Below are 16,035 nucleotides of genomic sequence, written 5' to 3'. Positions count from 1 at the left end.
TTGGTCTCATCAAACGCAGAATTTATTCATCTATAACTTTTGTATGAATCACTTTATTGATAGATTCGGCTTAGATGGTATTACCAAAAAGCATACGTTAAAACGAAAATTTTTCATAAATATGTAAAATTTGTCCAACTGTGATGAGCACTATTACTGCAACGAATGGGTCAAAAATGTGCGTCTGGTCTCTTTCAATGCAGAATTTAATGCCCTACAACTTTTAACAGAATCATGTTTTCTATATTGTGTGTCCTTCACGAAATACAATCGTAAAAATTCCCCTTTTGGGGGTACATTTTTACCCCACACCAGTTACGCACAGCTCCGTTGGGTGGAGGGGGGGGGGGGGAGGCTAGGATAGTGTTATTGGACCACAAATGAAGCCATTAATAAAACCTTTTGTAGCAAAGGTTTAGATTTTAAACCTACTGGCCTATAAGAGTAGAAGGAAAATCTGGAAGGGCCTTCTTTCCACAAGGCAGTGGCATTTACACCTGAAAAATGTACTTCAAATACATTGCGAACGCTGCACAAATTAAGAGTTGTGATGCATTGCACTTCTATTTTAACTGCAATATAGACGTCCCGCTGAGTTAAATGCTCATTTAATACGGAAATACAAACATGACGTATGTTTATTATATTCTTAGCTGCTTCACTTGCAGGATCCGTATCTTCGTTATCCATGTCCATCTAGTACAGTACAGTTTTAGCATGTAAAGACAGCATATTATTAAATTTTCAGTTTTCTTGTCCATCAGAGAACGCCTCCTGTTGCCTACTTTTTTCGAACGTGATGTATCTATTTTCTAGCCTCTAGACTGAGGTGGTCGACACGTTGGAATCGTACACCATAAAGAAGGGAAAGCAGAAAGGTGGAATGAGTGTATAGAAGGTCTATACAAGAGGGATGTACTTGAGGGCAATATTATGGAAATGGAAGAGAACGTAGACGAAGATGAAATGGGAGACATGATACTGCCTGAAGAATTTGACAGAGCACTGAAAGACCTAAGTCGAAACAAGGCCCCGGGAGTAGACAACATTCCATTAGAATTACTGACAGCCTTGGGAGAGCCAGCCATGACAAAACTCTTACCATCTAGTGAGCAAGACGTATGAGACAGGCAAAATACCCTCAGACTTCTAGAAGAATATAATAATCCCAATCCCAAAGAAAGCAGGTATTAAAAGGTCTGAAAATTACCGAACTATCAGTTTAATAAGACACGGCTGCAAAATATTAACACAAATTCTTTACAGACGAATGGAAAAACTGGTAAAAGCCGACCTCGGGGAAGATCAGTGCAGCAACCGGAATACCGTAGTAGCGTGCAAAACAAAAACGCTACGAACTTATAGTAAACCAAATAAACTCTGTCCGAACAGCTCTCGGAAGGCCCAAATGGTTATGACTGACCGCCGTGTCATCCTCAGCCCAGAGGCGTCACTGGTTGCAGATAGCGAGGGGCGTGTGGTCAGCACACTGCTCTGGCGGCCGTTTTCAGTTTCCGTGTCCGGAGGTACTACTTTTCAATTAAGTAGCGCCTCAAATTGCTTCATAAGGGCTGAGTCCACCCCACTTGCCAACAGCGGTCAACAGAACGGACGGCCACCTATCCAAGCGCTAGGCACAAGCCTGTCGGCGCTTATCTTCGGTTATGTGGCAGGACGCCCGTTGGCACGAATTTAGGCACCAACCTAAAAATTAGCCAGATTTACGGAAAGCCGTTGGCTTTAGCAAAATTTTACAACAAAATGGGCAGCCGTTTTAAGAACCATACCTAAATCTCACAGATTTGATCACGAGTCTATCAATAAATACGGTTGTAGTTGTTGTTGTGGTGGTGGCCTTCAGTCCAGAGACTGGTTTGATGCAGCTCTCCATGCTACTCTATCCAGTGCAAGCTTCTTCATCTCCAAGTGATTACTGCAATCTACAGCCTTCTGGATCTGCTTAGTGTATTCATCTCTTGGTCTCCCTCTACGATTTTTACTCTCCACGTTGCCCTCCAATACTAAATTGGTGACCCCTTGATGCCGCAGAACGTGTCCTGTTAACCAATCCCTTATGCTAGTCAAGTTGTCCCACAAATTCCACTTTTCCCCAATTCTGTTCAGTACTTCCTCATTCGTTACGTGATCTACCCATCTAATCTTCAGCATTCTTCTGTAGCACCACATTGCGAAAGCTTCTATTCTCTTCTTGTCTAAACTATTTGTCGTCCATGTTTCCCTTCCATATACGGCTACCCTCCACACAAATAATTTCAGAAAAAACTTATATCTAAAATTTCTCTTCTTAAGAAACGTTTTTCTTGCCATAGCCAGTCTACATTTCATATCCTCTCTATTTCGACAATAATGGGTTATTTTGCTCCCCAAATAGCAAAACTCACCTACTACTTTGTCTCATTTCCTAATCTAATTCCCTCAGAATCACTTGATTTAATTAGACTACATTCCATTATCCTCGTTTTGCTTTTGTTGATGTTCATCTTATATCTTCCTTTCAAGACACTGCCCATTCCAGGTCCTTTGCTGTCTCTGACAGAAGTACAATGTCGTCGGCAAACTTCAAAGTCTTTATTTCTTCTCCATGGGTTTTAATTCCTACTCCATATTTTTCTTTTGTTTCCTTTACTGCTTGCACAATATACAGATTGAATAACATCAGAGATAGGCTACAACCCTGTCTCACTCCTTTCCCAACCACTGCTTCCCATTCATGCTCTCGACTCTTATAACTGCCATCTGGTTTCTGTACAAATTGTAAATAGACTTTCGCTCCATGTATTTGACCCCTGCCACCTTCAGAATTTGAAAGAGAGTATTCCAGTCAACACTGTCATTGGGTATGGTACCGTGCAGTACCATACCCAGAAAACTTTTACGTCGATTTTATTTTAAAATCGCTAGCCCGGTGTCGGCGGATCATTGCGATATTGTAGTGTCTGTCTTATAACACAAGGACTGCAATATCGCCGTGATAATGCCATAGGGCAACAAGAAAATGGTTTTCTCGTTTTAAGGAGGATGGTTTTGACACTAGCGACTCTCCACGTTCAGGAAGAACTTCGGGCTTTGATGAAGACCGCTTAAACGCATCTATCCACAATGATCCACGTCAGCGTACTTGAGAACTGGCAAATGTTATGAACTGTGATCATTGCACCATTTTGCGACATTTGCATCCAATGCAAATGGTTCAAAAATCGGGTGTATGGGTACCTCACGCTCTAAGCCAGAATAACAAAAATCAGCGGGTGGCCATATGTGCATCCGCTGCTTGCTGGTCATCAGATAGCTTATGAACAACATCGAGCATTCCTGTCCTGTATCTTTACTAGCGACGAGAAATAATGGCTTCCTGCTAACATAGGGAAAAGAAAGGAATGGTTTAGTCCAAACAAAGCAGCAACTCCCGTAAAAAGACCTGCACGCATCCACAGAAGATAAAGTATGTACATGATTAGGCCCTAATGCCAATCAGTTATATTTCACGTTTTAGCGAACCGAAGGCAGGTGGTTCATTTTCATGCTAGATACTAATGTTCGAAGATAGGTTCTCTTTCTGGTAGAAAAGTTAGCGTGCAGCCACTCATGGATGAAAAACTGAAACTGCGGATAGCGAAGCAGAAGTACAGGGTGAGTCACCTAACGTTACCCGCTGGATATTTTTCGTAAACCACGTCAAATACTGACGAACCGATTCCACAGACCGAACGTGAGAAGAGGGGCTAGTGTAATTGCTTAATACAAACCATAAAAACATGCACAGAAGTATGTTTTTTAACACAAACCTACGTTTTTTTAAATGGAACCCCGTTAGTTTTGTTAGCACATCTGAACATATAAACAAATACGTAATCAGTGCCGTTTGTTGCATTGTAAAATGTTAATTACATCCGGAGATATTGTAACCTAAAGTTGACGCTCGAGTACCGCTCCACCGCTGTTCGATCGTGTGTATCGGAGAGCACCGAATTACGTAGGGATCCAAAGGGAACGGTGATGGACCTTAGGTACAGAAGAGACTGGAACATCACATTACGTCCACATGCTAACACCTTCTTAGTGTCTTTTTCACTGACGCACATGTACATTACCATGAGGGGTGAGGTACACGTACACACGTGGTTTCCGTTTTCAATTACGGAGTGGAATAGAGTGTGTCCCGACATGTCAGGCCAATAAATGTTCAATGTGGTGGCCATCATTTGCTGCACACAACTGCAATCTCTGGCGTAATGAATGTCGTACACGCCGCAGTACATCTGGTGTAATGTCGCCGCAGGCTGCCACAATACGTTGTTTCATATCCTCTGGGGTTGTAGGCACATCACGGTACATATTCTCCTTTAACGTACCCCACAGAAAGAAGTCCAGAGGTGTAAGATCAGGAGAACTGGCTGGCCAATTTATGCGTCCTCCACGTCCTATGAAACGCCCGTCGAACGTGTACCTCACCCCTCATGGTAATGTACATGTGCGTCAGTGAAAAAGACCAATAAAAAGGTGTTAGCATGTCGACGTAATGTGCTGTTCCATTCTCTTCTGTACCTAAGGTCCATCACCGTTCCCTGTGGATCCCTACGTAATTCGGTGCTCTCCGATACACACGATCGAACAGCGGAGGAGTAGTACTCAAGCGTCAACTTTAGGTTACAATATCTCCGGATGTAATTAACATTTTACAATGCAACAAACGGCACTGATTACGTATTTGTTTATATGTTCAGATGTGCTAACAAAACTAACGGGGTTCCATTTAAAAAAACGTAGGTTTGTGTTAAAAAACATACTTCCGTGCATTTTTTTATGGTTTGTATTAACCAATTACACTAGCCCCTCTCCTCACGTTCGGTCTGTGGAATCGATTCGTCAGTATTTGATATGGTTTACCAAATATATCCAGCGGTAATGTTAGGTGACTCACCCTGTATAATTGGTTAACTGTGTTTGAAAGGAAAACCCAAGAGACTTTCCCCTATTTAATCCTTGCATAACTTTGAAGATGAGTAAAATAAGTAGCAGTGTCAAACAACCGAAATGGTTGAAATTGAACAAATATTTTACACACACACACACACACATGTTGACATATGCTCAGAGCCTAGAGCCATGATAATCAGTGTTCATCTTTGCTGAAACTAGTAATCGGGATATGTATCAATGGCGATATGGGCAATAAAACTTTTATTTTGGAAGGCTCTTTACATTGATGACTACGACAATGTCAATTGCGTTGAGTCACTCATTTAGCAGTAAGACGTTTGAAGTTGTTTTGTAATGGGAGGAAAGTAATTACTATTACAAGCCAAAAGCGGTTTAATCGGAAGAAAAGAGAAGGAACAATGCTCCTGTTTTTGTCTTTGGGCGCACCAATGCCGCCTAGACTCTATCTCAATGGAACCGCAACAATGTTCGGTTAAGACTGAAATGTTCCAAAGTGCCGAGCAGCAAAAGGTAAAATTTGTGTGTTATACTTTTAAATTTTTATAGTAATATTCCTATTACAATATCTTTTTTAAGTTGTGCGTAGCTAATGCTGTATGTTAAAATCGCTCGGCCACAAGTTCCATCCACGTCCTTTTCGTATTTGTTGTAACAGTACAATGAAAGGGATAGATTGCTACTCACCGTAAAGATGACACCTTGAGTTGCAGCAAGGCACAACGAAAAGATCGTTAAGATTTAGCTATCATCCATGGACCGAGCTACCATAGATGGCAGTCATGTGTCCTTGCTAAATCGTTAACAGTATTTTCGTTTTACCTGTCAGCAACTCAACGTGTCATCTTTACGCTGATTAGCAACCTGTTCTTCTCCGTATGTACGGTATTGCAGAGCCTGTGTTATTCCGAATTACTATGCAATGTGCCTTCGAACTTCGCATTGTAATTCGGTATGACACGGTCACTGCAATATCGTATTTAACCGCCAACACCGGGCAAGCTTTCATGTAAAAATATCTCCCCTGCACGGGAATGTATGTAATGGATGTAGAAGTACATGTTTGTGGACAGGTAGTTGACGAAATATGAAAGTGTGTGCCTGACCGTGGGTCATTCTCGGATAGCAAAATGGTCTACCAGCACGGTAGCTCAACGTGTTCGTTGTCCACTATAATAGAAAACTGAGTAAAGAAAACAACGATCAACCTGAACGGATGTCATGTAACGTCCGCCCAAACCAAACGCAACGCACAATACCGAACAAAAAAAAAAAAAAGAAAAAGAAAACGGCGACCGCTCGCGGTGAGTGGGAAATCCGGGTTCGAATTCCGGTCGGGCACACATTTTCACTGTCGTCGTTCCGTTGTATAGCTGATAGTAGAACATAATCGCAAGTGTGAATACATTTCATGTTTTCCTTATATTGTTGATATTCCAACCTGGAGTTTCCATTGTTCCATATTTATTACAGTTACTGTTAAGTCACTCAACACTGTGCTCCAGTCTCTCCTAGCGAATCATAAACCGCATTTCTGCACTGCTTGCAACCCTCAACTTTTAAATGGTTTTTGCATTTAAATCGTGTCTCATTGTTACAAGTCGAAATCGGAAATACAGAAAACACACGTAATGTAAACATTCCATAACAAACACTTCCGAAGCTTTGTTCGGAGAACTCTGTTTAGTTTCTCAAGACAAGTCCAGGCACCCTGGTGTTTATTTGTTTTGCTGTCCAAGCAGTCATTATTGTAACTGTCATTTTTAACTAATTGAACTAGCTCCTTTAAGTTGTTCATGCGCACTGAAGTTTGCCTGTACTAGAGACAAGCACTCCAGTTTCATCACCAAGAGAAGAAGGTTTAGTTGCGATATTTTAAAATCTATTCCTTCTTCATTTTCCTAATTCAAATATCTGAAAACTTAATTTTGGACTGATGAGAATAATTTTAATGATGTATCTTCTAACTTATCTTTCAGTGCCACTTCCAGTGTTAAACTTTTCACTACTTTCATGGAAGCTGTAATATTGACATGCTGCACATTTACTTCAGTATGCTGGCACGTTGAAACAATGCATTTTTTTCTTTAGGGATGGTAACAAATAGTTGAAGATATATTTCTAAAATGTAATTTAGTTGTCAACATTGGATGTACAAGTGTGCAGAAGAAAATTATAAATACTAAAATTAACATTGTGAATAATACTAAAAGACCCATGCCCATAGGTATGCCACCGATTGTGCAGTGAATGGTCTGTGAATCATTAGAATGAGAGAAGAGATTGGCATGGACATCATGTTGTAAAGATTCTTCGGAAGCAACTGTTATGAAAAACGCTTTGTATAGGGAACAGATAATTAATTTTTGTGGTCTTCATTTTATGAAGCCAAAGATTAGTGATACTTAAAGGTGCTGCACTGAAGAAGTTATTGTTTAGCCTGTGGACGAGTAAAAGTGATTTAAGATAAAAAAAAGGTCTTTGTTTAATACTGTGGAGTAGGCCCTTTTATTATCGTAAAAGCCATACACGAAATTATTTTACATAATCTTTTTCGGTTGATTACTTTCAGTGGACAGCTGATATGAATTAAGTCTGCATTCACCTCTGAAACTCGAGACTTTTTTGGGGTTTTTTAAGTGAGCTCAAAGTCGTCGAAATCTGATTTCTCCATCCTTCTTTTCATCCTTAGCAGCAGCCATAAAAGTCAAAGATTGTTTTCCTAATATGCATGTCGCTTTAAGAATGTTCCTTTCACTTCTGGTCGCAAACAGCAGTGGGGAGTGGTCATTTCCACAACTGAACAGGCTTCGAATGGGTGTTTTAGAATATAGGTTTAACGCTTTGGTTCAAGGGCTGATTAAAAGGGTAGAGGGCGATTAACAATTATAATTTTCAATAGATGTATTCAAACCTCCCTGATTTCAAGGACCCAGGAGAGAAAAACCACAGTATATACAACAATGAAAAATGCACCACATTGTAGAGCATCTCAAAGAATTTATATTCCTGCGTCAGAAGCGCCGAGTATCGTTGGTTTGCCAGTGCTGCATGGTCGCATGAAGTGAAAATGGCGACTCCACAGCAGCACACGGAACCAGTAGTGTGGTTCACAGAAACAAAATCGCCGATTACTGTGCGAAGAAATTATTGTCGTGTCTATGAATCCACCTGATGTGAAAACAATTAAGGAACGGGATAGGAAGTTTCTGGCAACAGGAAGTGTTCTGAAACATTCTGGCGATGCACCTTATGGAGTTTCAGAAGAGACAGTGGAGGACATCAGACAGACGTTTCTCAGATGCCCACATATGTCAATTCGTCAAGCATCTAGACAACTTGATGTACCTCGACCAACATTGCACCGTATAGTTCACCATCGCCTTCGTATGTGTGCTTACAAAGTGAAAATTTTGCAACATCTGACGCCGAACGACAAACCATGCCAACAACAATTTGCTGCGTATAGGCTGCAGCGTATTGATATGGATGCCAGCTTCCTGGAAAGAGGTTTATTCTCATATGAGACAACCTTTCATGATATGATAAATAAATAAATAAATTGTTTGAGATGCTCTAAAACGGTAAGAACTACAGTTTTAAAAGAATATTACTCTAATTTCAGTGTATTTGCTTGTCAAATTTGTGTTAACAAAAGATTTATGAACATGTTGCTATGTTTTAACAATTACATAAAAGAAGTTACTCAGAAAAAGATTGTGAATGCTACACATTTCAAGAACTGTAAAACTTTTTTGTCTAAAATAAAAAACATTTTTTGCAATTTAAAAAAAAATTAAAACAGTAGTTTTTTAAGCTATTTTTCCCTTAACTTTCAAGGAGAGGACTGCTGGGTCTTCTTTCCCTTCTAAGCAACCTCATAAATTCCTTTGTGGTCATGAATATCAACTTTTTGTCCTTTTGAAAAAGTAAAATAAAGAAAGAAGAAGCAGTTATTCATAGCGATATTAATAAATCGTGTTGAATACGTTAATGGTGTGAATGCTTTTCATTTCTTTTAGCCTTATCAGTTTATTAAATCATAGGGTGCGTCGTAAAATTTTATACAGTTAAATAATAAATTCTGCGTTATAGGCTTTTGATTCCAGAGTTGTTCTAAACGGCTGTTTCTGCAGTTTAGCTATAAGAAAGTTTTGCCATGATAGGTCCTGTACCATTGGTTCAACCAAGGGGTCTAAATGGGCTTACCATACGTCGAGGATTAGCCCGGACTGGCCTGGTTTTTTAGTGATGCTCGGGTTTACACAAATGCCCGGGATTCGAGAATTTTGTCACTGGTGAGTGTTTTTTTTTTTTTCCCAGTCTGCTCGAGTTCATATCTACATTCTCTATGGCCGTGCCTCTCAGCCGACCTTGGCTGTATGTTGTTTCCGGATGTGAAGTAGCTCGTGTACTCGTTTTTGATCATTTTGTATTTTTTCGTTCGTTTTGTGTTTTTTTCTTTCGTTTCTTTCTCTAGAGCAACCTCATAAATTCCTTTGTGGACATGAATCTCAACTTTTTGTCCTTTTGAAAAAGTAAAAGTAAGAAGAAGCAGTTATTCATAGCAATATTAATAAATCGTGTTGAATACGTTTAATAGTGTGAATGCGTTTTGTTCGTCTTAGCGTCGAGCATTGGGCAAGAGTAACCTGTAACGCGAATACAGATTTTTGAAATGATAGTAACAATGTGTTTGTTGCACACCATATACTGGACAATTTTCTGTTGCACACAAAAGAAAGTATGGTATTAAAGTCTACGTGAAAACAGCCAAACACAGAAGTGCTATTAATGCTACTGCTTCAGAGTAATCTGGAGTGCGCTGCTAAAGAGGCTACATTTTCATACCACGCTGCTAGACACGAACTCAGTTCCGAAACCTCTAACTGAACACCTAAATTGGTTAAAAAAAATATACGGAGCAAAATTTTAATTTTGCTAGAACCAAAACTGAGGCAGCTATTGTTATGGCTAGTTAAAAGTACAAATTGAACAAATTAAGTTTCATGTTCCAATAACCAATGAAGACTTGTAGGTAATTTCAAAAACATTCGCTGCGTTGAACCCAAAATTATATGGTAAACTTTCGGTCTAAAGATTCTAACTAAACTATGACTCTTTATGTATGCTTTTTTTTATTTATTTATTTTTTTTATTCGAATGAGAAACGTTGCATTATGAAAAATCGCTCGGATTGGAAAACGAAATGAGAGAAACGGGTTTTTCCTTTTCTTCCTAGTAGTGTCCAGTGTAAATAACTGGCAGTAACCACGGCACGTAGCGGGTCGCTACAACCTCGAAAACTGTGTCGTGTGGAAGCAGTTTTCCTCGTTAACGGTTGCTAAATATTCTCACTCATTAATAAGTAAACAGTCTTTCCATTGCATTGGATATCAACTCAAACTTTATTCAACTGAAAACTATTCATGTACCTGCATGTGAACTGAGTCATTCTTTCATTGTTTTTTTGATGCTGTCTAGTAGTTCCAAATCCTGTTATAGAGCTGACTACCGGCATTGTAAATGTAGTTTTAATCTTGTATTGTAGTGAGCAATACCACATGGGACAATGTGTAGAATGTAATTTATTCGTCTCATAACGCACAGTTACAAATCAAAGGTTTTTGTACTGGAGAGACGTCACATTACTTTAAAAAAAATGTTGTAATAATTAACATACCGGTATTTAAGCAGGCGTTTCTTAATTTTTAGACGTGAACATTTTAACAAGAACATATATAACACTTGTGGGCATTATGCAGGTTGCAATACAATTTATACAATGTATTAACAATTTATTAGACAATACATAATCTTTATTGTTTCTTTTCTTTTCAAATTGCCAAACTGTTGCATGAATTCTTCAGTTGAATAATAATATTTTTCGCTAGTGTATTAAATAACAATCCTTTTAGTGAGTCAAACTCCATATTTAACTGATTTGTGTTATTTATTTTCTTGTCAATTTTTAATCTCGTGTACAATGGTGTTTGAGCGTAAAGTTTTAAATTATGAGAGGGAAGTTTGAAACCGAGTTTGTGACGAGTACTGTAATTGTGGTTGAAATGAAAAATGTCAAGTGAGTTTTGATTTTTATATGAAAATATACGCCGATGTGATCAAAAGTATAAAACAAAGGGTAAATATCGTACACCGTCTGACCCCAAAATATTGATTTATTCGGAAGATCAAAGATTAATCTGTGATTTATATTTCATGTTGACAGACGTAACAATGAGTGAACGTTGTTACTGGCACGTGATTATGCTCATCATCAATGAAACATTAGACTAATAATGCTTGTTCAATATCACAATGTAACTACTGTATAGATACTGATGTGTGACTAACTAGTGCTCATGGGCCCTGTGGCGCAACGGATAACGCGTCTGACTACGGATCAGAAGATTCCAGGTTCGAATCCTGGCAGGGTCGTAATATTTTTTTCTTTACCACTTTCACTAGTCAAGGAAGAACGTTGGCGTCGTACAGGCCATTGGCGAATAGATGGGACAAACAACACATGTGTGTCGAGCGTACTGCAACTGGCGTAGCTATCACATGTAGCTAAGTAGGAGACGTCAGCATATACACAACAAACGAAAAAAAAAGAAGTGTGTACTGTCGCGCCTCCGATTCAAATGAATAAATCTGTAGTGATTCTCATAACATTTCCGATCTGCTAAGGAATAGTTTCTGAATTATTATGTACCGTACATGCCAATGATCATCATCTTACCTATTTTTACTATTTTTATTGCTATGGCGATCGACAAGTCTTTTGTTCCCTCGGTGATAATTGACGCAGTTATTGTTTCTCTTTATGCGCAACACACAGGTAACGGTGTTCCACATTTGGGCCAAGCGTGCATGAATAACAAACCTCGACGGCCCTTATTGCCTGATCAATATATGACATACCACGGCTGTAATGAACACGGTAGACACCCGCCTTTTGCAAAGCAAGATCATCCTTTGCAGAACCTGAAAGAATCCTTGGTTGTAAAACGTATTTAACAAAACATTTTCGCAAAATACAACCAATGTTGTTGGAGCTGTTTCCTGCGTAATGTATTATCTACACTCACCCATTGCACAGTTAGTCTATCGCACAACACACGTCTGTCCTACCTATCACTTACCCAATCTGACGAAAAGTGACCTAAAGATTGGCTAACTCTTCTGACAAAACTACCGGGGGCCGAGACGACGTTGAGCTGGATGGTGGCAACTATCAGCCTGGAGATACAAGTCAGTGTGTGTACGTTTCCTATAAACGGCATGACCCAAAATCCCATCAACCTTCGTCCTGACCAACACATCAAGGAAGGGATAGTAGTCATCCTTTTCCACCTTCCTGGCTAAACAAATATTCGGGTAAATGAAATCAGGTGTTCTAAAAAGTCGTTCAAATTCTCAGTGCCATATGCCAAACAAAAGTATCGTTACGTATCTGGAAAAAAAAAAAGTTTCAAAGCCGTCGACGCCAAGGCACGTTCCTCAAAGTCTTTCATAAACAAATTGGTAATAATAGGTGACAACGGGCTTCGCAACTCAATTCCATGTGTCTGCGCATAGTACTGTATACTGAACACCCAGTAAGTTTGTCGAAATGGCTTGCTACTCTGCTGAGCCCAATAGTAGGTCGGTGTGAGCAACACATCAAGAACTCGATGGATTTCTTACGTCGGTTGGAGGGACTGCGGATGGATGACTGATATTCTTGTAAGTTTTGCTGTGGTCTCTCTACTCGCATTCCTCTGTGCGATCCGTTACCATTGATTGAGGTTAGGTTTGGTGCTGAATTAACGAACCTTACGTGAAGATGGTTAAGTGAAAGATCGATGTGTGATGCGCTATCGACCAAATGTGCACTGGGTGAGTGATGATAATACCGAGGTAGCACCAAAATGTACGGTGTTTTCGCCTTATACATGGGGCATCCCCATCAGGATTGGTCTTATTTTGCAAAAATATTATGTAAATTGTATTTTTCGACCACTGTCTAAGATTAGGGTCCTTTTAGGTTCCGTAAACGATGATCTCGGTTTGCATAGAGCCGGTGTCTACACAACTGCTTACAGTTGTGATTAGACTATCAAGACTGTGAAGGACAGGCATACTGAACATAAGCGTACATACGCTTAGAACACTCGAGCAAATTCACTATTGCAGAACATTTTCCTTGGTGCTTGTCATCCTATGGAATACAGCAACACAGAGATTCTGGCATGCACTTCCAGGTACTGGAGTAGTAGTATTAAGGACACAGTTGAAAGTAAATTAACAAGTAACCTTATAAAAATAGATGGAAGTTTTTGTTTAAATTCTGCAAGGAGTTCTGCAACAAAAGCAGCAATTTGTTGTATTAAAATTTGCTTCTGTTGCAAAACACAGCAGAGTTTACACAATGTCACCTCACTAAAATGTTGTGCAGACGCAATTGCGAGAGAATTTATTCAGTTTAATAAGTGAAGAACTGAGGAGAAGTAAGGTCAGTAGCCTTTGAAGAAGCACATCTTCGCTACAGAAATAAGCGTAAAATACCTTCACTTACGCTGTTCCAAAACCTACAGCATTTGTCATTTAACCATCTATCGATGGCCCTTCAAAATTACATTCTTTCATCGTAAAAGCCTGTAGTTAGTGGGATAACATGGTAGATAATGACGTTTTGTATAGAAATACATGGGAAAATATTCTCCTCTTTGTGTGCCATTATTTCCCAAAATTTCCGTTCGGTATCGCAAATCGTTTATGAAATATGAGCAATGTTGTGGATATTTAATTTTGTTTTTATCGCTGGCACGCGATCGCAAATGAGCGTACTACATCAGATTAATTTTCTCGAGGTTGGTGACAGATACAGACCTCACCCCAGTCCAAAGAAGAGTCGCATATGTTAACTTCAAACGCAGCAATATATTATGTACTATGCACCAAATCATAGCGACCGCTATTTTGTATTGCAGACGTTTTCGAAATTCTCACAGTCTCTTATTTAAATGCAAATATCACAATAACTGTGACCATCAAGGAAATGCTAATGAAATCGCCAAAAGATGATGAGAATGACACTCATCGAAACGTCGCAGATTTTGGACGCAGCTACCCAGATGGAAGCCCGAGAAGAGTTCATCAGCAGTATACACCAGGAAAGCCTACATTCACATATTAACGAATTGATGGGCTCGTCATCATGAAGCTGACATATAACTTCATAAGTAAGGCAAAAACTATTTCTTTTACCGAATAGTTGCTGCAAAATCGTTTGAGACAGACTGAAGGTCGTGCGCCTCGTTTCTGACATTGCTGAGCGGCCGAAAGGTGGCAAACCTTCGGAACAAACGAATGCACTCGCGCAAAGCTTTGGACGCAAATCAGCGCTGCGCGTTTCTGACATTGCTGAGCGGCCGAAAGGTGGCAAACCTTCGGAACAAACGAATGCACTCGCCCAAAGCTTTGGACGCAAATTAGCGCTGCGCATCGGCCACCGTATTTTGTGCGGACCCTCCACAAAAGAGCCATCGAATGTAACAGTAACGACAGTTAGCTTATTATAACTGTGGCATGAAGAAAAGCAATTACGCTAGTACGCATGTCGTTACGGGCCATCTCGTCACATAAGGCTTTGCATGTCAACTATTAGGAAGTGGAACAGCATTGTTGTTTTCCTATGATCGTCAGTGAGTGAAATTTTGTTTTTGATATTTTTCCCTGTGCCACCAGTTCGTACCTAGTCTTCCACTCGCTGCTGAGTGTGGATGTAACTAAAGGCAATTACACACCTTCAGATGACACCAGCAAACGATAGAAAGGCGGTTGACCGTATACAGTTCCATAGAGGCTCAGCACGGCAACAAAGAAACAAATAAAGATTAATCTTTTCACTGTATAATGCGAAATGCATAGGTAGAGATAAAATACAAGCGGCACGAAACATTCCAAATTCTGTCGTCATGTTCAGTAGAAAACGGTGGCAGGGTGAAGGGAAGGGGGGCGCGGTGGGGATACAGGGATCAAGAAATTGAGAGTAAAATACTACTGTCTTCGACTAAATTTCCTGGTCGCAAATACAACACAGACATCAAGTAATATGCAAAGAAGACATGCTTTTTTTATTAAAGTTCTATTAACTTAAAGCATGTCATCTTACTGAGAAGCAAGTTCGGAGCTGGTCTACTATTTATGAAAAAGAGGGAAAGATCTGTTTCCCTCACTCTATGAATGTCTTTAAAACTTTTTATTTTACTAGCATCTCGATGCGTGGAGTGAGATTACTGGTCAGACAATGCATTGCTCCAGTCATAGACACTGTGGTGACAAAAATGGGGGTTTCCTCCTAATATCGCGTCGAGCCTTCTTCTGCCTGATGTAGTGCATGGACTCAACAAGTCGTTGGAAGTCCGAACCACGCTGCCTCTGTAGCCGTCGATAATTCCGAAAGTGTTGCAGGTGCAGAATTTCGTGCACGAACTAACCTGTGGATTATGTACCATACGTGTTCGATGGGATTCATATTGGGCGACTTGGGTGGTCAAATCATTAGCTCGATCTGTCCAGAACATTCTTTAAACTAATCACGAACAGTTGTGGTCCTGTGACATGGAGCATTGTCATCCACACCAATTCCATCGTTTCACCAACTGCGACATGGTCGCGTATACAAACAGTGATCCAATACTGTCAAATGTTTTTTATTCCACTCTTTGACCACAATATCAATTCTTTAGACCAGGGCTTAACAACTGGCCGGTTTTGAGCACGAGTACTCGCGTCTGCTCAGGCACCTGCTCGCGAGCAGCTGCAAGGTCGCGGAGTGGGGAGGGAGGGGAAATGCGCGCGCACGTTTGAATAGGGCCGCAGCGTGCCTATTGAATTCGCGCCGACTGTGTAACGTTTAAAGTACTACGATCAGCTCGTAACAGTCACTTCGCTGGTTAAGAATCATGTGAAGTCGCCGTTGTGTAACCCCAACCATGCTTTCGCAGTTCAACCCCCATTGGGAGGAATTGTATATGTTTACTGAAAAAGATGGTGTTGCAAAATGATTAGTATGTCACAAAACGCTGA

The 16,035-nt window shown here is 40.1% G+C and overlaps 1 non-coding gene across 1 annotated transcript; it reads left to right on the top strand.

The window, feature by feature from the left end:
- Window positions 1–11,324: 11,324 nt before the first annotated feature.
- Trnar-acg (transfer RNA arginine (anticodon ACG)) lies at window positions 11,325–11,397 on the top strand. The gene has a single exon. It is a non-coding gene; the product is annotated as a tRNA-Arg (tRNA).
- Window positions 11,398–16,035: the final 4,638 nt, after the last annotated feature.

The sequence above is a fragment of the Schistocerca nitens genome, chromosome 2 (assembly GCF_023898315.1).
Source record: "Schistocerca nitens isolate TAMUIC-IGC-003100 chromosome 2, iqSchNite1.1, whole genome shotgun sequence".
Classification (NCBI taxonomy): Eukaryota; Metazoa; Arthropoda; class Insecta; order Orthoptera; family Acrididae; genus Schistocerca; species Schistocerca nitens.
This window is presented reverse-complemented; position numbering and strand designations above follow the sequence as displayed.